A 27,152-nucleotide genomic window follows, 5' to 3' on the forward strand; every position below is an offset into this window, starting at 1 on the left:
TAGCAAAGGCAACTTTAAGGCAAGACCCTTAGCCTCTCCCTCAAACCCCGAACTCTCTGGTCCCACAAAAATATCACTCCTATGGTCCCCAGTGCAAATTATGGTTTCAAGATTTATTATTGAGTGAAAGCACAAGAGCTGAAAAATGCAAAATTTATCATTTTCATGTAAAAATAGCATACATAAAAATGTTTGCATGGACTCCCTCTGAAAGAAAACATAAGACATGTTAATAGGGTGCTTTTGAGGAGATGACAGGGGAACCTTGAAAGTCTCTGGTGAAAATAAGTCTTACTTTCAGTGCTATATATAAAGAAACATACTTAGGTAAAGAAGTAGTATCTCTGGTGAAAATCCAAAGCACTATTTATTTATTTACTGCCTGTTATTTTGCATTATTGCTACAACATCTTAAATTTATTCTAAGACAAAAAAAATTAAAAATATTTCAAAAAGCATTATTTAGCAACAATATAGGAGAAGCAATTCATATTTTGGTAGCGGCGAGAACAACAAAAATTGTGACATCTGTTGCTGAAAAGAAAAATATAATCCTGACCTGAATGCTGACATTAGAATTGGTAAGAGATAGAAATGACACACAACTAGAAAGACAAATGACTGGCAGAGAAAATAAATTTAGATGCAAAACTACCTATCAGAAAATTTCTCAGAATATAGAGCCAAATGGAAATTCGAAGACCAACCTAACAATGTCTTGCTTTTATTATTTATTTTGATGTCCTCTTAGATACGAGGCTATGGCCAATCAAAGAAACAAACAGTATTATAACAAGAAATTCTCAGTGTCATTTATTAGGTTTGAATAGCTGTGTTTCTCCCAGAATCCTATCTGGACTAGCCTCTGTCATTATCATACCGTACAGACAGACAGATGTCTCTGGGGCTTTAGGTGGAGATTCTTTTATTCCCATAGCACTTTGAAGGATTTGAGATGGAGAACGCTGTGCACTTGCCTCTGTATGTCTTCCAGACAGTGGAGAATGTGTTTGGGAACAGCAGCTTGGAGTTCATCTTCTGGGGCCTGTGAAAATACCTTTTGCCTTTGTAGGTTGGTGAACTGAAAAAAACAAAACCAAACCAAAAACCTTCAATAACTGGGTTGGTATTATATACTACCAGTACTCTTGGAATATTAATAGTAATTCACACAAACCGGTTTATAAAACTCTAAGAATGTAAGGTAGATCCTTCATCTTTCAGGAAAACAGTATCTCTTAAAACAATTATTTTATTCCATCCTTCGGTTGTCGCTAATGGCAACAGAAAGAATGCACTGGAGTGTCATAATAATCCTCCATTAAATCCCTAGTGTTTAAATTTTAATGCTATAATTCAAGAGCTGACAAAAGCCCATTGAGTGCATCTATGGGGTGGAAAACAGGCGGGCCCATTTTCTCAGGGGTGATACTATAGCAACATGGAATGAATTTGGGGTCAGGGAACAAGCGGTTTCCATGCTTTGTTTGCATTTCCTGGCTAAAAGTGGAATACAACATTATAAATTTTACCCAACTCAGTAGTTATTTTGAGCAGCAGGAAGATAGCTCCCTTGGTACTGCTGTTTACATTGAAAACAGAAGGTAACAAAACCAGAACTGGAAGAAATACATGCCGACAAATATATTAAGAAATGACTCTCAAAGTGACCACTTTAGAAGCCCCTAGAGCCTTCCTATGCTTGATATCCAAGCCCTCTCTCCTGGACAAATGATGCTTTTTAGAACATGGAGAACTAGTACAATTCCCAAACTGCCTTTTAAAAAAAAGGAGACAAAAGAGTCTGATTAACAATCCCTGAATGTGACTCCCTTATAGTCATGCAAGACATGGCAAAGTAGGATGTTGTTGATTACTTCTAGCTCTTTATAATGGTACTTCTGTTTTAGTGGGAGGATTTTTTTTTTCTACTAGAATAAACAAATACACCTGAATCACAATTGCCCATTGTGCAGCAAAAGGCAAAAACAAACAAACAAAAAAACTCTACCTAATTCCCAGAAGTTTGTGCTGCCAACTTTCCTTTCCCTAGGCATCTGTGTTTTCATTTTGGATTTTAGTGTTGAACTTCAGCATAATTGAGTCAGCATCCAATACGTAAAATTCTACATTTGGGGTGGTTATCCAATAAGGTGTATTTAATTACAGACTTCATTAATAATGGCTCACAATACACAAAAATGAAGGATGCTAGGTTTCCAAGTGTTGTCATAGAAGAATACATCTGTCAACCAGGTAGCTCAGAAAAACTCAAGGCATTCCTTCTTTTCCAGGCCCTCACTGTCTCATCTCAATAATTAAAAATCCTTGCCCCTCTTAACATCTCATAATCTCTAGCACCTGTACCTCTTGCAATTCATCCTAACTATAATGGCAATATTAATCACATTCCTAAAACAATAACAAAATTTCTCCCCATTCAAAAATCTTTGATGCCTACAGAATTGAATTCACATTCCTACAGTTTAACTCTGCTATTATAAGTAAGCCAAACTGTGTTAACTTGGTGTTCCATTAATATATCTTGCTTATTCTTTCCTCATAGTACATTTAGTTAATGGACCCTGCCTAGAAATTTTCCTATCATTATTCTGTATCCTTTAAGCTCAGTTTAAATGTCATCTTTTCCAGGAAGCCTTCCAGAATCACTCCATTTAGAAAATCGCTCCATAATTCACATGGCACACGTAGAATTGTCTTTGGGAACTTATTTAATTTCTTTTAATAATCTGTCTATTTTCACCTGAAGACAGGGACTATATGTTTAATTATTTTCTTTCACTCATTTCATACTTGGAAAGAAATGTTCTTTAAAAAATATTCTCTAGGGCCGGCCGAGTGGCGCGATGGTTAAGAGCTGGCTTGGGACACCAGAGGGCCCCGGTTCGGATCCCACATATGAGGGCCAGTGACACTGCCCTCCACAGCTAAGATGCTAAACAACAGCTCAACCTGGAGCTGGGCGGCCATGAGTCACCGGCGATGGCGTGGGCTGCAGTCCCTATGGCAGTGGGTTGCCATGGGCTACCGTATGTAGCCAGCAGCCAGCGTGAGCGGCCGTCCAGAAGCCGGAGACTGATCTGCCTCGCCCGGGAAGAGCACAATGATGGTGCCAACTTGGGCCAGAGAAGCAACACTCTCCACAACTAGACTGAAGAACAAAACAACAGCAACTTGTCTGTTCCCCTTCTCCCAATTCCCCAGCGCTGTTCCAATTCCTCAATTAAAAAAAAAATATTCTCTAAGCTGCATTGCTTACATAGTTTTGCTGACTAGGTACGCCAAGTATGACATTATCTACTAAAGGAAGCTATGGAATAAAAAATATTAATAAGTAATATATTACGATCAAGGGTTAAGTGCCTTAAATGAAAGAATGGTTTAGCATAAAAAAAAATAAAGGATAGTTAGGTTATTCTGCATGAAAAAAATAACCCCAATATCTGAGTAGTTTATCATTATAATAATGAACATTTTTCTCATGTTATGCTTCCAATGAACACGAGCAAAGAGATTCTGCTCATCATAGTCACTGAGGGATGCAGGCTGATGGAAGCACTTCTCTGCACATGTTTATACAATCACTGAGGCAGAAAAAGGGAACCTGGTGAACTACACCACACTGGCTTTGAAAATTTCTGTCCAGAAGTAACACACATCTCTTCTGCTCAAACTGCATAAGTCAAAGCAAGTCATATGGCCAACCTGACTTCCAGAGGACAAAAAAGTGCAATCTTACATGCTTTCAGAAATGGAGCCATTCTGAAATGTTTGGAGAATACCTTTAATGACTACTGCCCCATATTTTCCCAAGAGTTGGGGAAAAACAAAAGCAATACATTTCAAAATTTACTTAAAAACAGCAAAATACTTAAAATTAGAAAGCTCTCTAAGGTTGATTTCAATAAGCTTAGCAAACAACTTCCCTCTGGTGAAATTTTAGATATGTTCCCCTTAAGATTAAAGACAGGAATGCTTATTATCATTGCTATTGATCAATACAAACTGCAGCTCATGGTCAACACAATAAGACATAAAAAAGAAAATGAGGTATAAGGTTTGGAAAAGAAGAAAAAAAAAAGCTACCATTTCTAAAAGTATGATAGGAACTGCAGAAACTGCTTACCTTTTGGTTTTTCTATCAGAATCATTAATAATTATGAGCAAATTTATCATAAAAATTACTTTAAAAATCAAAAGTATAACATCAGTGACCTGTGGATAATAGGAAATGAACTAACATTTGTGTAATAAGAGAGACGAGAGTGTATGAAGCAGAAAAATTAATTGAGGAACTATTGGTTGTAAAATTTCAAAACACTATTTAAAAAATCCATCCATAATTACAAAAATCTAAGCAAACAGCAAGTGGGGTGGGGGGAACCTAGGCATGTTATATGAAACTGCTGAAAGCCAAAGTCAAGCAGGACATAAAAAGAGCAAGAGGACAAATACATATTAAATACAGGGGTCAACAATAAGAAGGCTGAACTCTCATCAGAAACAATGAAAATCAAAAAACAATGGAACAATATCTTTTAGCTTATAAAGAAAATATAAAATTTGTCCATGTAGAAAAGTACTGATCAGCAGACATGCACTACAAGAAATGCTAGAGGAAGTTCCTTTGGGTAAATATAAATGATAGCAGGTGAAAATTTGATTATACAAGAAAAAAAAAGAAATATTAAATATTGTGATAAATTTTATGAAAATAAATTATGCAAATTAGAAGGGATAAACTTGTTTTGAGAAGCACAAATCAAACTGACAAAAATGAAAGAAAAAAATTGAGTATCCTATTAAGTAAATAGAATTCGTAATTAAAAAGGTAGTCAAAATGTACAAACTTTACGTTATACAATAAATCATGGGGATGTAATGTACAGCATGTATTACTGTTGCAGGTCATGTTGCCCAGAAAGGTGACTCTGAGTTGGAGCTTAGTATAGAGAAAGTTTGGGGGGAATTGGTGTCAGGATTAACACCTGTGCGGGATGGGAAGGAATCAGAATTAGGCCAAGGGAGAAGCTCGGCTTCAATGCAGTAACAACAAGAACCAAGGCAAGTCCAAGAGGAGCCCTAAAGCTGAAACACCCCTTTAGATAATATATACCGAGTTGGGGAAAGGGGGCCAGGCTTTCACACCCCACATCAACCAGTCTTGGGAAGCGTCTTGCCTTCTGGAGGAAAAGTGATCTTGACCAATGCGGCCTCTTCAGGAAATAGCACACCCTAGAGATGACAGCTGAGAGCTCTCAGCCAGAAACACAGTCAGCAGTTGAGAGAGTGAGTCCTTTCCTGGATGGGAAGTCTGGGCAGTGCAGCACAGCACCCACGACTGCACACTCTTACATGGCTTGGGTCCTCTGGCTTTGTCTATGCCTTGAAAGTCATCCCTCCAGGACACTGGTGGGTCTCTTTCCAAGGTAAACTTGTTAGAGAAAAGTTAACGGGGAAAACTATACCTTTCGCTGATGCAGGTGGCTTGAGACTATAATTGTGATGTCATTTTCCTCTTCGTCTCCTTCCTCCACAATCTATCCTAGATTCTCTTCTCCCACAGCTAGCTTTGTGCTGGTCTTGGTGGCTTAGCTGGTGGGATGACTCAAAGTCACGTCTTATTGTGTAAACTCCTGGTCATCAAGCTCTTCTTAGACTGTGGCTATACTGTATGTCTATTTACCATAAAAAAATTGGGCAAACAAATACTAAAAGATAACCAAGAGCCAAACACATCCCGCCCTGTCCCCAATGTGTCATAACTTACCTTCTGATGTAATCAATTGCCTCTATCAATATGGTGTTCCTCTCTTTGCCCACTGGCCCCTTGGCAGGAGAAGTGGGAAGTGCACAGGCATAGATCAAGCTTATAATTTGCTGGCAGATGTTTCCTACATTAGGAACCAAGACCACTAAACCCACAGAGGTCAGAATTTCAGAAAAAGAAAGCGGAAACTCCCTATAGGTCATTTTACTTTCATTCCTTGGTTCCTGGCACCATGTATCCTATCTAATGGGGCCCACTGCCATATAATGGTCATTGATTTGAGCATATACTGCTTCCTGGAAGAGGATCCTCTACCTTGAATGCTATCATTTTTGAGCTTGTGCCTTATCTGTGTCATCTATAAGCTCTTCAATGCCTGCTTCTTTCGGATGCTTTGGTACCTGACAGGACCAGTGGATCTCATTATTGTGCGCTCACTGTTGCACCTCCTTTGCTATAAAGTAAGTCTCTCAGTACAGGATTTCTGAACAGTGGCATACTGACATTTTGGGCAAGATAATTCTTTGTTGTGTGGCCCTGTATAGCGTGCATTGTAGGATGTTTAATAGCAGCTCTGGCCTCTAGCCACTAGATGTCAGTAGCATCCTCCCACTTGTGACAACCAAATAGGTCTCCGGACATTGCCAAATGTCCCCTGGGGAGTAAAATTGTCCCAGTTGAGAACTACTCCCTTAGTCTGATGCAATGTTATATGGGATCCCATGAGGCTGGATTAAATTTTTGTAATCCCATGGATAATAATGCTGTCTGAGGTTTTTCAAACAGGAAAGGCAAATTCATACTTAGAATCGGTATAGATTCAAAAACTGTTAATCCAAAATGAATTGCTGTGTCTTCCAGGGAGGAAGCAGTCCAGTGTATTCAACTTGTCATGGGCGGGTGTGGGGGGTGGTTGGCTTCTTTAAGGGACAGTGCTATTTTTGGAGGTTGGCACTGGTTTCTCTTGCCAGCTGTTGGTTATTCAGCGTGGCACAAGTTATACCAGCTTTAGCAAATGGGAACTCATGTGGCTGTGCCCAGGCGCAGCCTCCAGCCCTGACATCATGGTTATTCTGTTCACTGTGCCCAGTGCTCAAGCACTGGGGTCTCTGATGACAGAGAGATGGCTGACGCACTGGCTAACATTTTGTCTGCTACGATTACTTGGTTGTTTAATACCTGTTTCAGGGTAGATGCTCTCTAGTGGATATTAATATGCAACACAAAGATCTTCACACTTTGTGTTCACTCCCATTATTAGTCCATCCACATACCATGACCACCTTCTTGTTCCTGATCTTCCCATCTTTCTCCTTCCTACCTATTTGTCACCCATAAATGTGCATAGATTTCAATCTTGGGCCAAAAGAGAATGGTCAGTTGTGCCAGCTAGAGCTCTGCTTATTGGGAAAATTTCTCCCAACCACTGTGTTTCAACACCATTGTGGAAAGCAGTGTAGTGAAATCCCAATCCATTTTTAGCTTGCACACACATACTGAGCTGATGGTTTATAAATCAGCTTTGCTCTTTTCTCCCTCTGACAGCTGTTATAAGACATCCCCTATGCAGTATAGGTAAAGGCTATCTTTTGTTCTATTCAAGCCTTCAGCTGATTGGATGAGGCCCATCCACATTATGGAGGGCAATCTACTTTACTCAAAGTCCACTGATTTAAATGTTGATCTCATCCAGAAACACCCTCATGGAAACATCCAGAATAATGTTTGATCACATATTTGGGCACTGGCCCAACCAAGCTGACACATAGAATTAACCATTAAAGAGATTATAAAATAAATCAGAAGTGTTTCCAAAATCAAACTTTGTTCAAGTCATAACATTATGATCGGATACAGCAGAGTGTACATCATTTAGTCAAATTTTGGAAGGTTGGCTAACATTTTGAAACCCTCAAGTGATAGCAAATTAATGAAGGACTACTTAAGCACAGTGATAGTTACTACATTTTCCCTGATTTTAAAATATATAATTTCTATTGCTAAAAATGTGGCCTGTGAATACTTTTTGTTTTGCATTTGACCTTTTGGAATAAAGTTTGCTCATCACTAGTTTAGTATAATCCCTGACTTTTTTAAGGTGAGAAAACCAGGGTCCTGAGGAATCTATGGTATATATGGTGGAGATTTTAATGTTAATCTTTGTAATATTGATTTTTCTTTCTAAAGGTTTATTCAAATAAACAAGGTGAAAAATGAATCATATTGTCCTTATTTAATTTATTTATTTGACCTAAGTATAGTGGGAACTTTAATACTGTTGCTAATACAAGCTGTGCTTTATATATGGAAATTTCAATGTCTAGTCCAATGCCAACACACGCATTACTCATGTTCACCTTTTTCTGGTAATAGTAATTTCTGTCAGACATTTAGAAAATGATTAAGGTTTAGGTCTTATTTTACTTGTCTTTGCTATCTGATTAATTAAAGAAAAAAAAACCCACAAGTGACAAGATACACTTAAATGCCCTCTTAAAACTACTAAAAATTTTGAAATCTTAAACTGAGTGGTATCTAAGTTTTACCCACACATAATTCTCCTCATAATTGTGCTGCTAACAAATATTAGCAATTGGAAAATTGTTGTAAAAAGTGATTTTAGCAAGCTTATTTTCCACAAAATCATGTAATTCTTTGCACAATTTTAAAAGTGCTAGCTCTATTTCAGTGAACATGACTTACCCACTTTATATATGCTTTTAATTAACATTAAAAAATTACAGAGAAAGAGATTTTTTGTGGCAAAAATTAAAGCAGAAGGACAGCAGAGAGGGGCGTGGAGTGCCGCTGGTAGCCCCTGGGAAGGATGAGCGATCCTCGCGGCCCCAAATCTACGCCCGTGGTGTACTGCATGCGATTCCTAGAGAAAAGGCATCAACCGACCGAAAGCTGTGCCTCGCGAGTATTGTGGGCCAAGGCTGGATCCTGCCCAGGCTGGGTTATGTTGCAAACCCAGCGCGGGAAGGGAACCGGGCAGTGGGTTCTCGGGCCTTTTCAGACCCGGGCGGGGCGGGGCTGGGGTGCTGCCGACCCTCGGGCGCGTGGGTGCCAAGGAGAGACACAAGCTCTGAGCTCCATTTGCTTTGCATCCCTAAGCTCTGGCCCCTGGCGCGCTCTTCCCACCCCACGTGTCTTCTTTCCATCCTCTGGTAACAGAAGCCAGAGTGCCACCATAGGATTTTAAAAGCCCTGAGTGCAATCTTGACCGCCTGGGCCCCTGACTCTGCACTCTTCTCCCTCTGGTAACCCCCAGTGAAGCCTACAGATTACTCCTTTCAGCAGCTTTTTGGGGAAGCCTTTTGGTAAGGCTTCCTCTGTCCTACTCAACCTCTTTTCTGCGCCATCCCTTTATCAGTTGATTTTCCTGCCCCAGGCTCAGGCAAGGCACAACCCTTCTCTGAACCTACTTATTTTGTGTATGGGGTGGATAACTCCGCAGGTTCTTTTTACCTAATAATGCACACCATATAGGCACTTCCAATGACTATGTACCTGTTTCCCCTTCTCACTCCCTCCTTATAAGCCCTCTTCATGCCAAGATTTTATAATAGTTTTGCCTGTGTGCAGTTATGAAGGCTACCAACAGGTAAACCCTACCCACCACCCACCTCCACCCCCACCCCTACTCCCTCCTTCACCCCCACCCCCACCCTCGATTTTGCAGCTGAGCCTCTAGGGATCAATATCCTGAGTGCTTTATTTCATCAACTATTGACTGCCTGCTGTGTGCCAAACCCTGCACATTTAGTGCAGACAACTCAGATAAACCAAATAGACTTCTTCCCATTAAATTAAGACGAGTTGGAGAAATTAGGATTTCTAATAAAGGGTGGAGGGGTATAGTGTCACCGGGAAGGAACAAAGGAAGTGTTCTTGAAATTCAGGGATGTGAAAGGGGGGTCAGAAGTCTAGAAAGGATACATAAACTGGGACCAGAGGGGGCGTTTCCGAATGAAACTGATGGAAGAAGGCAGCTTGACAGCTCACTGGGCCCATGCAGTGAACGTGGTTCATTTAGTTTCTGTAAAAAACAAACAAACAAAAAACAAAAAAAACGCAGAAGCTCTTTTGCAAATGCTCTAGTATGCCTTTCCTGCTCTGGTGATATTCTCATTTTTCAAAATAAAATAATGGTTTGTCAAATGAAAAGAAAAACTACTATCTGCTCTTCTTTAAATTTTCAAAATAAGTTCAAATAAAAATCTATTATAGCCAATGTTCAAAAAAAATTACAGACATAGTGTCGGTTTGTTGAAACTATAATCAACTAGTAAAGGAGCATATGAAGTAAAAAGAGAAAACAACAATCCCCTCGCACTTAAAATCAGGACTTCACATTGATCTGCCTCTTTTTTCATATTGCCTTTTATGCATTGTAAGCACTTTATAACTATATATATTATTTCCTGATACAATATTGGAACCATATCATAAACATATATATATATATATATATATATATATATATATATATATATATATAATTTTATAACCCGTTTTTCCTAGCCAACAAAAGATCATGAATATTCATCCATGTCAATACATTCAGACATCATTTATTCTTTATAATGACTGTATAATATGCTATAGTGTGAACATAATATAATTTGTCTAATCATTCCATTACTGATTTTTTCTAGGTGGTCATTACCATAAATAATGCTACAGTGAACATACTTGTTTGTCCCTGAGCATTTACATGATTGTCTCTCTAGACTGAATTTCTACAAGAGCCACAACTGAGTCAAAGGGCACGAAAATTTTACATTTTGTTATTTATTACCAAATTTCTTGTCAAATAATCTGTACTGATACTCCAACCAACTGTGTATAAGAGTTTCTTTTCCCTACCAATGTTGGAAATTATATATTTTAGTATAGTTAGAATATGTAACATATTTTTCCAATTGAAAAAATTTTAATGTAATATGACTCCACAATGCAACAGTAACTATTTTTAAAAGCCCAAAATTTTAAGACTTAATTGTAACCATTCTTTCATGCTCTTTTATCATCCATGTTATTTTATTTCTATGTAGGATCAGTATATACTCATCCAATTTTATCAGTCAACACCTTTAAAACTCATACTTCCTAGTAATCAAGGTTTATATGCCTATCCTTACAATTGACTATTTGTAATTAGACTCCAGCATTAAACTTAATGGCTGATCCTATACAACAGTCAACTAGTGACTCTAGAATCTCCTAGTGCCAAGATAATAGTAGGCTTATCTCGGTAATCACAGATTCCACTAAAAAAATTTTCTATAAAAAGCTTACCACATTACAGATAGCTTCTGTAAGAAAGTGCTAGATATTATTTCTTACAATTTTTGTTACATTAATAACAAGAGTTTCATTTTACAAAAGTACAGCAACACTGAAAATATTTTCAAATATAGGCAGAATATATTTATCAGGTAACACAATAGTAATCAATGTGCTTTGTGAAAAAAAGTATGGCACAATCATTATGTAATCATATGATTACATAATGATTGAATACAAATCCAGAATCCATCACCACGTCATCTCAGACTGCTAATTACTTTTACATATGACAATGAGAGAATTTCTCTAATACAGGACAGGAGAAGTAACTGACAGCAAGAAATTACATGACCTTAAATGGAAATTCTCTTAATCCCAAATACCTCCAGGTAACATGATTTTCATTCCAAAACTTAAAAATAAGTAATTCTTACTAGCAGTTTAATGCTGTAAACCCTGATTTTCATGACTTTGACTGGACATTTAAAGAAAATTAACCTTTAATTTTTGAGATAACACATTCACATGCAGTTGTAAGGAATAATATAGAGGTCCCATATACACTTTACCTAGTTTCCCCCCAGTGGTAACATCTTGCAAAACTATAGTACCACAACCAGGATATTGATGGGGACATGTTAAAGGTGCAGCACATTTCCATCACCACGAAGATCCCTCATGTGCCCTCTTATAGCTACCCACTTCATTCCTATCCTTCTTTCTCTCCCACCCATTCTTAACCCCTGGCAAGTATTAATCCATTCTCCATTTCTACAGTTTTGTCATTTCAAGAATGTTATAAAAATGAAATCATATAGTATGTAACCTTTTGGGGTTGGCGCTTTTTAATGCAACACAATTCTTTGGAGGTTCATTCAAGTTGTCATGTGTATTCATAGTTCATTCCTCATTATTGTACAGTTGTATTCCATCATATGAATATATCACAGTGTGTTGAACCATTCATCCATTAAAGAGCATCTGGGTTCCCTTCCTCTTCTAGGAGTTTTGTGTTTTGCGTTTAGATTTATGACCTATTTTGAGTAATTTTTGTGGAGGGTGGTAAGTTCTGTGACTAAATTCATTGTTTTTATTTGAATGTGGATATACAATTGTTCCAGCACATTTGCTGAAAGCACTGTAATTGCTCCATTGTATTGCCTTTGCCTTTTTGTCAAAGATCAGTTGAATTATTTTTGTGGGTCTCCTTCTGGGCACTCTGTTCCTTTCCATTCATCTATCTGTTCTTTCACTAATACCACACTGTCTTAATTATAGTATCTTTATACTAAATCCTAAAGTCAAATAGTGACTCCTCTGACTTATTCTTCTCTTTCAATACTGTGTTGGCTCTTCTGGGTTTTTTACCTCTCCATATGAACTTTAGAATCACTTCATTGGTATCCACAAAATAACTTACAGAGATTTTGATTAGAATTGCATTGAATATAAAGATCAAGTTGAAAAGAACCTTGACATCTTGACAATATTGTGTCTTCTATCTGTGAACATAGACTATCTCTGCATTTATTTAGTTATTTTAAGAAATTTCATTCATCAGAGCTTTGTAGTATTCCTCAATTGAGTAGTTGCACATAATTTGTTAGATTTGTACTTATGTATTTCACATTTTGGGGTGTTATGATCTGTATAGTTTTTATTTACTTTTCTTGCCATATTGCATTGGCTAGAACTTCCAGCACTATTTGAATAGAATAGTGAGACCAGAAAAATCCTTGGAGTGTTCCCGATTTTAGGTGGAAGCATTCAGTCTTTCATCATTCAGTATATCTTTGCAAAAGGATTTTTCTAGTTGCTCATTAACATTTTCAGGAGCCTTTTCTGTATTACTAATTTTCTGAAAGTTTTTATCATAAATGGATTTTGAAGTTTTGTCAAATGCATTTTCTGTATCAATTGATACTATCATGTGATTTTTGTTCTTTACCCTATTAATACTCGTATGGTGGATTACATTATTAATTTTCAAATAGTGAACTAGCCTTGCATCCCTTAAACACAGCCTGCTTTATCATGATATATAATTCTTTTTATATGTTACTGAATTCTATTGGCTAATATTTTGTTAAGAATTTTTACTTCTATATTCATGAGGGTTATTAGTCTGTACTTTTTCTTTTTGTACTATCTTTGTCTTGTTTTGGTAGTAGGGTAATATTAGCATTATCAAGCTAATTTGGGAAATGTTTTCCCCCAGTCTATTTTCTGGAAAATATTGTAATCAGTGTTAATTGTTCTTTAAGTATTTGTATAATTATTTTTAAAATTATAAATTTAGTTTCAAATAGTTTTAGGGCTATTTCATTTCTACTTATCTATTTCATATTGGGTGACTTTTGGTAGCTTGTGCTTTTTGAAGGTATGGCTCATTAACTCTAAGTTATCCAACTTAGATGTGTAGATTATTAATATGAGTCATTTCATCCTTTCTAATATAAAGATGCAGTGTTATAAATTTCCCCCTCAGAATTGCATTAGCTCTGTGCCACAAATTTTGATATGTTGTATTTCAATTTTCATTTAACTCAATATATTTTTTATTTGCCTTGAGACTTCCTTTCTGATCCATGGTTTCAAATGTACTGTTTAGTTTCCAAGTGGCTGGAAGTTTTCCTGTTATCTTTTTGCTACTGGTATCTACTTTGATTCCAGTGTGGTCAGAGACCACACTTTGTGTAATTTCAATTACTTTAAAATTGTTGTATTTTGTTTTATTGCCCAAGATATAGTCTATTTTGGTACTTGTTCCATACATTCTTGAGAAAAATGTGTATTCTGCTGTTGACGGTGGAGTATTCTATAATTGTTCATTCAAGCCTGTGGTTTGATGGTGTTGTTGAGTTCTTCTAAACCCTTGCTGACTTTCTGTCTGTTGTTCTATCAATTACTGAGAAAAGGGTGTTGAAATCTTCAACTATAACTGTGGACTTATTTATTTCTATCAGTTTTTGCTTCACATGTTTCACATGTTTTGTTGCTCTATTTTTTGGTGCATACCCATTTAGGTTTGCTGTCTTCTTGGTGGAATAACCTTTTAACATTACGTAATATCCCTCCATGTTGTTGATAATTTTCTTTGCTTCACTTTTAGCTTCCTCTGGCACCGCTCTTGCAGGTAAAGTGTGGGTATCACTTCATTACTGCTAGATGTGAGTTTCTGCTGAGTTCCCTCTCAGCAACTGATGACTCGTGAAAAGAGATGGGGCTTTTCATTACTGCTTGGTGTGGGTGAGAATTCAGCATCCCCACTAGGCATCCTTTGATACCACCCTGGCTGGAAAAGATAGGAGCACATCCTACTGCTCCCTATGTGACACTACAGGGTCAGGCATGACCTCATTCCTGCTGAGCAGTATGAAAAGTCGTGACACCCCACTAGGCTTCTCTGACAGCACCCCACTGTTAGAGGGCTCTCCTTAGAGCCTGGTGAGAGTGAAAGTCTAGACTCCCCTGACAGCCTTTGCGGGCATCGGGCATCGGTGGGAGTGGGGCCACAGTTTTCCTGTGGTATTTAGCTGAAATAGAGCACTTACTATGTCAAGATTTTCTGCTTGCTAGACTGCCCCGTTCTTGGACGTTTAGCTAAGGAAAGCAGGCTTTTGCTGGGGCTTTTTGGTTCTATACCCATTTGTGTTTCTAGATTGACAATTTCTTTAGCTTCAAATTTTGGATTCATGAGACAAAAAGAAAATACAGGGAACTCACCACTGTGTTATTTCTTAGGTCCTGAGGTCTCTAGTCAGGGTACCTTCTTCCTCACCTTTCCGAGACTTCTTATGCTATTGTGTACATAATAACCAATATTTTTAGTTGTCCACGGCAGGAAGAATGAGAAAAAGTATGTCTCCTCTATATTCTCTGAAGTGGAAGTATCCTCTTGCTGACAATTTTCATTTTAAACATACAGTTTGAAATCAGCTCCACTGACTTTATTTCTTGAGTATAAAATTGTGTGTGTGTGTGTGTGTATGTGTGTGTGTGTTTTTGCATGCACGCATGCATGCACTTATATATAAAGGATATAAATTGTCTTAATTGCAGTTAAGTTTAGTCTGTTGTTTTTTGGAAGGATTATAGTGGGTGAGTAATGCATTGCCCTACATAAGCCCCCTGCTCCCATGCATATATAACATAATTATCAATGGCAAATTAAGCCAATATATGAGATGTACATTATCATCTAACATTTTAGGCAATGGTTTTCAGGAGGAAATAAGAGAAAAACAGAAAACATTTCATTTGTGAGATTTATAAGGAACTAAACAGTGGGTGGGGGGAACCCAACTCTTAACACCAACCATAACAACAACCTTTGGGAAAGGCTGTGCATCATATCACAAAAGTTCTCTAGGTTGTTCACCTGGAGAACACAAAGTTCTGGATTTGGGGAACAACACTGTAAATATGTATATTGAATGTCTTTATATAAATTTGGACCAATTTTAATAGCAAGAATATGCCTTTGTTCAATATGGAAAAGCAACCCTGAGCACAAGAAGAAACAAACCAGAAGTCCTAGACTATTTCCAATTTTTTTTTCTGTTAAAAATATTTCCTACCTAACTATATAATTGTTTTATGATAGCTGAGTACAGAGTTTTAATAAATATATCTGGGAGAATACTTGAAATTGGAAAAAAAATCTGTTTTTAAAATTTTGAAAGAGCAATTACTCTTTTATTAAAAGAAAAGAATAACTTGATTCTTTGAGGTATCTAAATGACTTTGTAACAAGCTACAAAACTGAAAAAAACTCTGACAAATGAATTGTTGTTTGATTTGACACTGAGTCTCAATTGTTAACTTGAAGTGGGCCTGTACATTCAATATTGTGCTTTGGAATTACAATGTGGCCCTGAGAGAAGGAAGGGAGGAAGGGAAGAAAGTAGGGAGCAAGAAAGGAGGGGAAAAAAAGAAAGTGGCAGAAAGGCAGAAGGAAAGAAAGGAAGAAAGGAAGGAAGGGAGGGAGGGAGGGAGGGAAGGAAGGAGGGAAGGAAGGAGTGAAGGGGAGGGAAGGGGAGGGAAGGGAAGGAAAGGAAACTAAGGAAAGGAAGGCTCAAATATTTCAAATAATCAGCACTTGCAGGGAAAGGCCATTAGTTTACTTTGCAGATGTATGCTTCCTAATGGATCCAATGGTAAGCTGATAACCTAAGCTAGATCAATCAGTTACTTATATATAATAGGGAAGCTAAAAACTTTACTAAGATACAATAAAGCAACAATATTTTTTCCACCTAAAATTTTGTTCATTAGCTTCTTTCAACTAATATATAAAGTCTACAATCATCTTGAATAAACTCATATGAACCTCTTGATTGAATGATTCCCATGGCTTTTCAAAGTGTCCACTGGTATTCACCTGAAAAAGTTCAGGTTTCCATATGACAAATATGATTACAATTATATATAGATTCCAATATCCATAAGGATGTTTACAGCTTAGAATTCTAATTTCTTCTTGAAAAAATTCAACCAGAGTGGTCAAGACAAATGTCTTCTTAAAACAGTGAAGGCAACTGGTCTGCCTTAAATGGCACAGGCTGGAATTCCACAGACAAACCACTGTCAGAATTCTCCACTGGACCATTTAAACAGGTAGGCTGTTCATGAGACTGGGGTATAATTTGCACTATGTTGCAGGGGAATGTTTGTGGTCTCCTGTAGACTATTTTGTAACGTTTTTCAAAAAACTTCTAAGAAATCATATCCACAGAAGGAATTACTTGAAGGTACCAGAATGCATCAGCCTTTGATTAGAGGGAAAAATATTTCTGTTGAAAGAAAGCAAGGAATAGAAAAATATGCAACTTCTAGTGGACTAAAGGCACATTCTATAGTTTATATTGAAAATTACATTACGGCAGTTGAATATCAGAACAAGGGTGAGCATTAGCGCCAAAAATTCTGGAAATTGTCATGGTTTTATTTTGGAACTAAGTTGACTGAAAATGGTGATGTAAAAGTTAGGTTGAGAGAAAATATAGTCAGTTATCTAGTAAATAATTTTATATGAGGTATTTGCTATGATGAATTAATGTCCACCACAGCCTGAGGATTTAAAGCAATATCCAACAGTTAGAGAAATGTGCCTTTTCGTGGGAGAACTTAATACACAGAAACCCATAAAAGCGATGGTTGCTAACCAAACTTTACCTTCATTGTTCTGTCAGTGCCACATATCGGTGCTTATTCTCCCCATCAAGCAAAGTAATCACCTAACTCCTGCAAAATCCAGCCATTTTTCTGAGTCATCAAGGCAAATGCTTCTATCTGAAATATCACCTCAAAGTGACATCTATCAATATAAATACATTTCTAAATATCCAGTTCCCTATGTAACATAAGGGGAAGAGAAAAAAATGTTTCTATGGATCACCAGAATTATATATGAAATGAGATACAGTCTCCAGATAGTATTTTTCGGACCATAAAGATTCCAGCACGAAGCCCTCATTAGTAGATAGTGAAGAACAGAATCAGAAGTCAGATCCCTGGAAATTTGTTCTGCTTTAATACACTGTTCCTTCAAACTAAGTATATAAATTGATAATACATAAATAAAATCATAAAATACCCATACTAAATAAGTTTAGAAAAGTGATGAAATTTTTCTTTTAAAAAAGACCCGTAGTCTTTATACAAAAAAAACAAACACATAATGACTATCAACAATTTGATGGTATGTTCTAACGACTTATTTTTCTATTCTAGCTTAAAAGAAATCATAGTTATACTAAGGATCATCATATAATTTTAGATCCCACTTTTCCATTTCATTTTATAATAAACACATACAACAGTTTCAAAACTTTTGTAAATATGCCTCGGTGGCATTTCATTGAATTGGATGTTCCCATAGTTTACAAAATGGTTTCTATTTTTGGCCTAACTTTCGAGTGAAGTCCTTCAGACTTAAATATTTTGCACTGATGACTGAAAATAAGATCATTCTGACTTGCATCTCTTATGACTTCAAGAGTGCAGTGTTCATGCTCGTTAAATTCAATCTTTCTCAAAAAGAATCTTGAGAAGAAAACCTCAATGGCAAAGTGTGAACAAGCAAAAGAACTGCCAATAATGGGAAGAGAGTTAGTCCTATGATGTTGCAATTCTCAGAGCCAAGGAATAAGCCTTGGGTATTTTGGGATTGGTTTGTCCAAACATCGAATTTGAGGAAGTCTTCAGGTCCACATTTTTCCTGGATTAGCTTGTCTTTGACTCTTTATCCTTATATAGAAATGGCTGGACTGGTTACATTTTAAAAAGAAATGGAGAAAAGATTTTTCAGGCCAAATCAAATTTTATGTTTCTGTTGCTCCCAAATTATTTTCAGATGCAAGAAAAAGCAAACCACATGGAACTGCATACTGCAATGAAGCTGGAATGCGAGTCTTCATCAGAAGGGAGGGAACAAATTTTGGATAATTCAACCACAAAATATGTGAACCACAAACAAGTGTAAATAACAGGTAGACACAACACACACACACACACACACACACACACACACACACACATCTGCCCTTTTCCTAGGAATTTTCATCAATGTACTTTTTTTTTTAAAGCTTATTAAAATCCCAGTAAAAGTATATAAAAATTTCATGTCTCCTTTCACGTTTAAATGCTTGGCTTTACAAATATTGTGAATATTCTACTATAATAAACAAAAAACCCCTAAAAATATAAAAAATAAAACCCATCTATATAGTAATGGAAGGAGAACTAAGTGGTGAGCATGCAATGTGATATATAGATGATGTATTTTAGAAATGTACACTTGAAACCTGTGTAATTTTACTAACCAATATCAGCCCAATAAATTTAATAAAAAAGCATCAAGGTAAGTTTTTAATGATCAGACCATACATAGCCAATTAAAGTTGAAAATAAATTACTAGGCCTCCAATCTTTCTCTAGGACCCAGCCCAAAAATCTTTCCCTAAAATATAGGAGTTCCTAGCATGAATTGCCTTTTCTTCCCCCTCTATTATATAGGTTCATTTGTGTAGAGGACAGAAAATGTCTGTCAAATAAAGTGAAGTTAGGGATAAAAACAACTATTGGGTTGTCTTTCTCTTGGATGCAAAAAGTTAACTCAAAGCTAGGCAATTAAAGCATAGTGCTCTCACATTAAATTGTAGTCTCTCTGCCAGTTGCCATAAAAATTTAAAGATACCTAGTTATGCAAAAATTATAGGTTTTAGTAATATTTTGACTTTCTAATTTTTGCAGAAAATTAGCATTTTCATTGGGCTATGCAATCTTTTTAGACACCTTTATAGTAAAATGAGAAATTTAACATGACTTCCAAATCCCTTGGGGAACTGGTAATATCTTATGTTTCTTTAATGGTCTGTAGTTATCAAGGGCTATAAGATTATATGATCAGCTCCATTCATTTCTTCTTTATTCCTTCATTGTCTTTATGTGTCAAGCACCAGGTCAGGTTTAAGGATTGCTACATGCATAACATAGCACATATATATATAAAGAGCTTTCATTTGTCTGGAGGTAAACAGATAATTTAAAAGATGATTAACCATTTTTATTTTGAAAATATGGTAGGATAGTTGTCCAGAAAAACTCTTTCAGAAAATAATATTTACAAATATTAAGTAATTTTTTGTAAAATTATACATTTTTGTATTACTTGCCTGAGTTGATAAGATAGTCAAGAAAATCTTGAAGGGCAGATGGCAATAAAGTGTGAATACAGAGAAGCTGACATGTCCCTAAGTCACAGTTTGCTCTGAGGGTATCTGCCATACCTTGAGGGCCACAGTTGCATGAGCAGAGCAGAGAAAAAGCCTGGAATCTGTTTAAGAGGAGCTATAAAGCAAACAGACATCATTAAATGAAAGCCTCCAAAAGGTGACATCTCAGTAGTTGAACTAGAAAAGAAAATTCTCACAAGGAGATCAAAGCCATATAAGCAACCTTGGATGTGAGTCACCAAAAATTCAAACTCAAAATATTGTAGATTTTGGAAAGAAACAGATTGTGAAATAAATATCAGATACATGTTTCAAGAAAAGCAAGAAGATATCAAGATTATGAAGATGGACAAGAGATTTTCAAAAATTACTAGGTAGATTTGAAAAAAGAACCAAATGATGAATCTGGAAATAAAGGCATTACCCAGAATATAGCAGAAGGACAAAGGGATTAAACGTATGAAAGATAGTTATGCAAAAGAGAAGATAGAGAAGGTAATTGAAGTTTCTGAAGCAGGGGTTGGGGGGGAGGGGAGAATGAAAACAAGGAACTATTCAAAGAGTTAATAATTTATGATTTTCTAGTATCATTGATAGATACCAATCTTAGCTTCAGGAATTACAACAGATAGCAAGATACCAAGCAGAGAAAAACAAAAAAAGTTCATTGAGACACACTGCAAAAAGACAACATAACATCAAAGACAAAAATAATATCTTTAAAAAGAGATGAAATAATTTCAAACAAATGAAAATTAAACTGAAGCAGATGTCTCAATAACAATACTGAACACCAAAATAATATTTTCAAAGCTCTGAAGGAAAATAAGTGTCAACCTAGAATTTTATACTTAGTAAAACTATCTTTTGAGAAGGAGGATGAGATAAAAACAATTTCTATTCCCCGGGGACAAAAACATTTAAATATAGAATACTGGGATTTGAGATAACATACAATATAAAAATAATCTCTTACTTTTTTCTGTTTTATAATTTACAACATCCAGTCACATTTTTTTTCCACACTAGAACCATATTAGTGTGGTGTTGCTATTGCCCCAGATAAGTTTTTTTTTCCAAAGTTCGAAAAACAAGTTTTATTAATTAACTATTTAAAATGACAAAAATAATATGTAATCAATCTAGCTGACTTAGAAAACATTGAAAAGTATGCAGAGGGTGAAGAAACCCAAATCACCCAATATCTCGTTTCTTAAAGATAACCACTGTTATCTTCCTATGATTTTATTCCAAAAATCTTTCTATAATTTTCCTTGCATATGTCTTTTTATAGCACATTTTCCCCTTGAAAATAGATTATAAGCATATTATTATGCCAATTATTTTTTTCCTATTAAAAATTTTAAAGTGTAGATGGCTTTTCATTATATGAATGTTGTTTAATCATCAAATTACTTACTAGTTAGCAATTGTGATAGTCTGGATTATTTACAGCAAATATTTACTTCACTCCCCTTCTACTGAAGCTGACTTTTTAACTCTATTGATGTTGACTTTCATCATGGAACTTATTTTAGTCAATCAATGAAAGTTAATAAATTTTATGCAAACAGAAGATGTTAATTGTGCTTGCCCAAATCAGTTTGGCTCCAATGCTTTGATGACTCACTGTGGATAGCTGCTGTCCTTTTGGCTGGGGTCCTCAAATAAGCACATGTGGGAAAAATATCAACCCAAACTGGACCTTGGAGCCAAGTCCCACCATGTCTCAGTCAAGCTTAGTCTAAATTAGCTAATCTCAGTTGATCTGCAGACACATGAGCATTAGAATAAATGCTTGCTGTTGCAAATCACTGTTTGGAGATGGTTTGTTACACGTGTTCTTGTGATAATAGCTGATAAATACAACTGAAATTGGACACTGATGTTTTCCAGTGTTGCTACTACAAATAGTCCTTTATTGAACATGTCACTACAGGTTTTTAAGAGAGTATCATATTCCCTCTTTGCAGAGGAACAATCTGAGGTTAGTTTAAGTATGTCACCCAATGGCACATAGCTATTAAGTGGTAAAATCATAGTTTGAATCTGGGTTTTTCTGATGCCAAAGTCCATGTTCTTCATAAGATGCTACATTGTCTGTCGCTGAAATATGTTTACTATTTTGGGTAAACATATATGAAAATAAGTCTGGTGTTTAATAGCACAGTATAGCTTTGACCAGAATGTAACAGCTTTTTGTCTCATTTTTATTTAAAATTAAATACTGCACTGAATTCTTATCTCATGAAACACTACACTCTCTATATCAATCATTTAAAGAAACCTTGGCTTGGTACAATGTTTTTCCTTAAAGCCAACGTTAAATCAGACCATAATTTGTAATGGAAATTGTGAGTTCAATATGAGAATGAGCACCTTGCTAAAACTTCCATTTCTTGGTTCCTTTTTTGGAATAGGCATCTTTTTCACAACATCAATAAGTTTACTCATACTTTCAGAAGTTTTACTCATACATAGTGAGATAATATTCAAAAGGGTGTTCAGTACTTTCATGCTTTTTATTAGGAGTCAGTAATGCTCTCATTATTCATGTGGGATGGGTCACAAGGGAGTAACAGACATCATGTGAACAGGCAGACACACAAATTAGTAGCTGCCAAAAAAACCCCATGTCCTGCTTAGGTTTAATAAGTTAAACACATTTGATGTTGAAATGGTCCTGTTACATAAAATTTCCCAGGGCTGACAGACCAGAGGAAGATGCTGACAATCCTGCCATTATATTACTAGTTTATTAAGGGAACTTAACATCCCAAGCATACCTCGGTTGGCGGTGAGATGCCGTGGGTGTCCTCCATGCCACTAGGTAAGCACTAAGGAGCTACGAAGGACGGGGCAGGATGGATAGGGGTTCTGGGCATGACCCGACCCAGAGAAGGGGAAAATGCCTATCATGCTTGCCCGTTTATTATGCTTGCCAGGAGTGGGGCAATGGCTTGTTCCACGAACAAGCACAAACCAGCACGCTGTGGGGCACAGGGGAGGGGTCCATCAGACAGTCTCTGAGTGGATTTAGGGGAAGCAATCTCTGTTCTGGCCTGGGTCTAGCTAGCCGGTCTGGCAGACACCAGGCAGCAGTCACATCATGGAATAGTCTTTCCTCCACAAGACCAAAGAACTAAGGGCATGCCATAAATGGAGAGAATACCATTCATTTCTTTATGTTCACCACAACTTGACACCAGGTAGGTCAAAAGTGAAATGAATTTAGTTAGAATAATTTCAAGGAGCCAAAAGGCACTATCCTTATGAGCCTTCTCTCTATACAGAAGATACAAATCTTTTTTTGATTTTGAGGTCTCGGGGTGTTATTGCCCAAGGGAGGAAATATGGCACTGGAGATCAATTTGCAAATACAACCATTGCTGTACATGATCCTGACATCACCTGACTCTATATATATGAATATAGTATATTGATTAGTTGAGTTTCATGTCAAAAACAGAGGCCAACTTAACTAAGCAAAAAATACAAATCAGCTCTGTCTTTTGTAGGCAAAGTTGGCTGCAATTAAAACGAACAGATCACTTTCAAATTTAACTTATATTTAAGTTTACACCCCATATCTTTGAGCACGTACACAAATGATAATGGCACAAGGCGGAGTGGAATTTAAAACGACAAAGGTAAAAACAAAGTCCTGGAAGCTAGCAGAGGATGGAATCATTGTCAAGTTATATCTTTCACAGAAACTTAATCATATCTTTTTCAGTAGTCTTAAAGGACAAGGACAGAGAGGTAGTGATACTGGGCTGGGGCAATAGTGGAAATTCAGAATATAGGTATGATGGAAGGAGATAAACCCAGTTTAGATAGCATCCAGAATCCTGAGTTACGAGAGTTAATACAGGGAAAGTAGGTTGGGTATCCATGAGGGATGAGTTTATATATGTATATGTATACATATATGTGATTATGTGTATGTATATGTATACATCTATATCTACACATCTACTAAGCTGAAAGTGTATCTTTCCATATAATACTTAAAATATAATCATGAAGGCTTATGCATGCAAGCATAGGAATTTTCTGAATTCTTTTTTTCCTCCAGAGCAAGGTTACGCATATGCCTCAGGTATGCCAATGCTATGACAGGGCATTAATTGGCACCAATGAAATGGGGCATCACTATCTTTGCCCCTAGGTTCCTCACACAAACATTCTCCTTGAAAGAGTTAATTTCAAGAGCATCGCATGCCATATTAACCTTATTTGCTCTAATGTATTAGGGACATGTGGGTCCAGTATGGGTTTTGCAGACACATCCAACTCTTGCCTGAGAAAGCTCAGGCTGAAGGGTGTAGGCCTGGGTCATGATCAACTATTTCTCAAGCCCTAGGAACTGCTTAAAAACCACAGTTTACTCACTGAGCATCCAAGACCATGGATGTCTATGGCATTTCCCTTCACCCCAGGGATTCTCAGATCTTCTTGGTCCACAAATTGTTTGTCCATAAAATGATGTCATAATGAAAGCATTGATGAAGCACTGTCAGCTGGTGCTCACAAAGACAGAATAAAATCACAGCACTGTCAAACGCCTCTCTGCGTTCCCAGAATCGTTTTTGGATAGTGTCTATTAGCCAGATGTGAACTTAATCCACTGTAGTCAGCTAACTTTGGGACGGCTCTGCTCCCACATTGCTGACCATAATTATTTCCTGCTGTAGCAATACTACTCACTGCATGGGAATCTTTCTTTGATTTTCTTGTATTGGTTGCTGTGATCATCTTATGAAATAGTCTTTTTTCAAAGAATAAAATCTGTGAAGATTTATATCAATGTAAGGCATTAATTAGCAGCCCCCAAACCCTTGCTCTACTAACATTTAACGAGAGAGAGAGAGAGATGTCTTTTTCAGTGTTGATAAAATGGTATGTAAGGTCTCAGTTACAAGCCAAAGAAGCTGATTCCCATGGACAATCTAATTTAGCTAAAACCACATGACTAACCACATCCTACTTCATTTAGCACATCAGTGGAGGGCAAGAAAGTGTCTGCTCCAAGCAACAATAAGCACATGGTGCTTACCCGTTCCCCCCTGCCCGGCGTCTTCTCATCTTTTCTGAAGACCTCCCTCATCTCCTTCATTCCTCCTTACTCAAGTAACAAACAGATTTTCTTTTTCTTCAGCAGCCTTGGTGGCTCAAGAAGAATAAATTCTTCTCTTGTCAAGAAATGTGCATTAACTATGGTAAAACACCTTTTGATACTTCAGACTTCTACCTAAAGACTTGTTAAAGTTTCACTTCAGTGAAGAAATTTGGTGCATCTTCTATTACACATCTTGGTGAAAGTGAGACATGATGCTGTCTACATTTTTGATGGCCATTGGCTAAATAAACCATTTCAGGCTGAAACTGAATTTTTCTGTGATATGTCATACTCCAAAACAGTAGATCATAAAATTCTCAGTGACACACTAAGCAACAACATGTATGTGCTTACTATACTCTCATGGACGTATGTGGATTTTCACAAACTTTCACATCATTCACAAACTTTCTTTCGTCAAATGCTTCAATGATTAGAATCTCCACGGTTATTAATGGTCCATCCGTAGCAGTGTGTTCCTTGGTGGTCAGAGGCTGCTGGTGATGTGAAATTTCTGAGTAGCTTGCTGTAACTCTACTCTCTTCTGTGAAGCACATCAGAATGCAAGGGAATGAGAGATATATTACTATAAAAATAAAATGTAAAGCATTCTAATATATAGTATAAAAATAAATTCATTCACAAAGTCAATACTCTAAGACCTTTTTGAACCAAACTACATTATGGCAGTTCATGCATACAAGTCAGTGCCAGGACTGGAAGTTGAAAAGCCCTCCTCTAAAAGAGGATGCTGACCTGTTCTACCTGTTTTGGGCAGCATGTTGACTCTAGGTATTGTTGTGTTGGGCATCCAATTGGAATTCTGGTTTCTAAGAGGTTCGAGCCCTGTTGTGAAAGTATCATTCTCATGGCTACACTCCCTCCACTCAATCTACAGGAGAATCTCTGTGTGGGATAGAAAAGAAGTTAGGAGATAGAAGAGATATAATAGAATTCCACTCAGGTCTGATAATGATGTAATATAGCCACAAGTTTGTTAGAAACAGTAAAGATTGACAGCAATTGGAATAGTGATTCAGCTTGTGGTGAGTCTGTTTCTCTTAAGCCTGGGCATCACAAATGTTGGTGGGAAGTTGAGAAGATCTGTTAGTTGTAGAAATAAAAAAGGTTTTCAACAAGGAAGGTAAGAAGTGGTGATGGTCCCTATGGACATATGGGCTTTGGGGGCCCTGAGACTCTTTAATCCTAAACTTAATTTTGGCTTGTGATATTCTGTTTGTGAGCTTCTTTAGCTTCAACATGAAGAATGGTGAAGGTGGAAGGAATGGGGAAAGTGGCGTGGGTAAAGAGAGAGACAGAGGAACAGACTGAAAGAGAGATAGAGAAGAGGAAAAAGGAACTTGGAGGTAGGATGGGGAAAAAAATGTTACCATTTATTGTAACCATTTCCTAAGCACTTGAATTATAGTCTTGTGTTAAATACTCATGGCATCTTTTGAAACAGATTTTTTTTATAGTTGAGGAAACTCAGAAGAACCAACTTGCCCAAAGTCACCAAGCTTGTAAGCTGGAATGTAAACCTGGTTCCTAACCTACATTTCCAAGTCCTTGACTTCCTGGGCCTTTGGAAGTTTCATCCTGTGAGACAGATGATTGAGGGAGAGCTTTTGTTTAAATAGGACCACTTGGCCCTGGAGAGCTCTGGGGACTGACCCCAGACTGCTTAGGTGGGAGAGGGAGAAATGATGGTGGTTTGTGGTTCTTTCCATTTCCTTCCAGGTTGTCCTGAAAGTTCACTAAGATAAGTAAGAAGGCAGATTCAGGAAAGCATTAGATGGGAAAAAATATCTGCATTTGGCTATACTTTCCTTGTGCCGTGGCTCTTAGAAACCAAAGAGTTTTATTGTTTGTTTGGTTGGTTTTGACGTTCAATATTATATTAGTGTTAGGTGTATAGCATAGTGGTTAGACATTTACATAATTTAGGAAGCGATCCCCCGACTAGTACTCACCGGGCACTATACATAGTTATTACCATATTATTGATTATATTCCCTATGCTTTACTTTACATCCCCATGACTATTTTGTAACTACCAATTTGTATTTCTTAATCCCTTCATCTTTTTCATCCTGCCCCCATCCCCTCCCATCTATCACCCCGATTAATCTAGTACCCATCTGGCATCACATAGTTTCAATGTGGGAATGGAAGGGTACAGAGTTCTCATACTTTGAGAATTCTT

The 27,152-nt window shown here is 36.9% G+C and overlaps 1 long non-coding RNA gene across 1 annotated transcript in view; it reads right to left on the reverse strand.

Annotated features, from left to right (window-relative positions):
- Positions 1 to 709: 709 nt before the first annotated feature.
- Positions 710 to 27,152, reverse strand: part of LOC109393838 (uncharacterized) — a 70,552-nt gene continuing 44,109 nt past the window's right edge. The window contains exon 3 of the long non-coding RNA XR_002126334.1: positions 710 to 1,081. This is a non-coding gene — a long non-coding RNA (uncharacterized LOC109393838). The remainder of the gene's footprint in view (positions 1,082 to 27,152) is intronic.

This window comes from Hipposideros armiger, unplaced genomic scaffold, assembly GCF_001890085.2.
Source record: "Hipposideros armiger isolate ML-2016 unplaced genomic scaffold, ASM189008v1 scaffold_391, whole genome shotgun sequence".
In the NCBI taxonomy this organism is placed as follows: domain Eukaryota; kingdom Metazoa; phylum Chordata; class Mammalia; order Chiroptera; family Hipposideridae; genus Hipposideros; species Hipposideros armiger.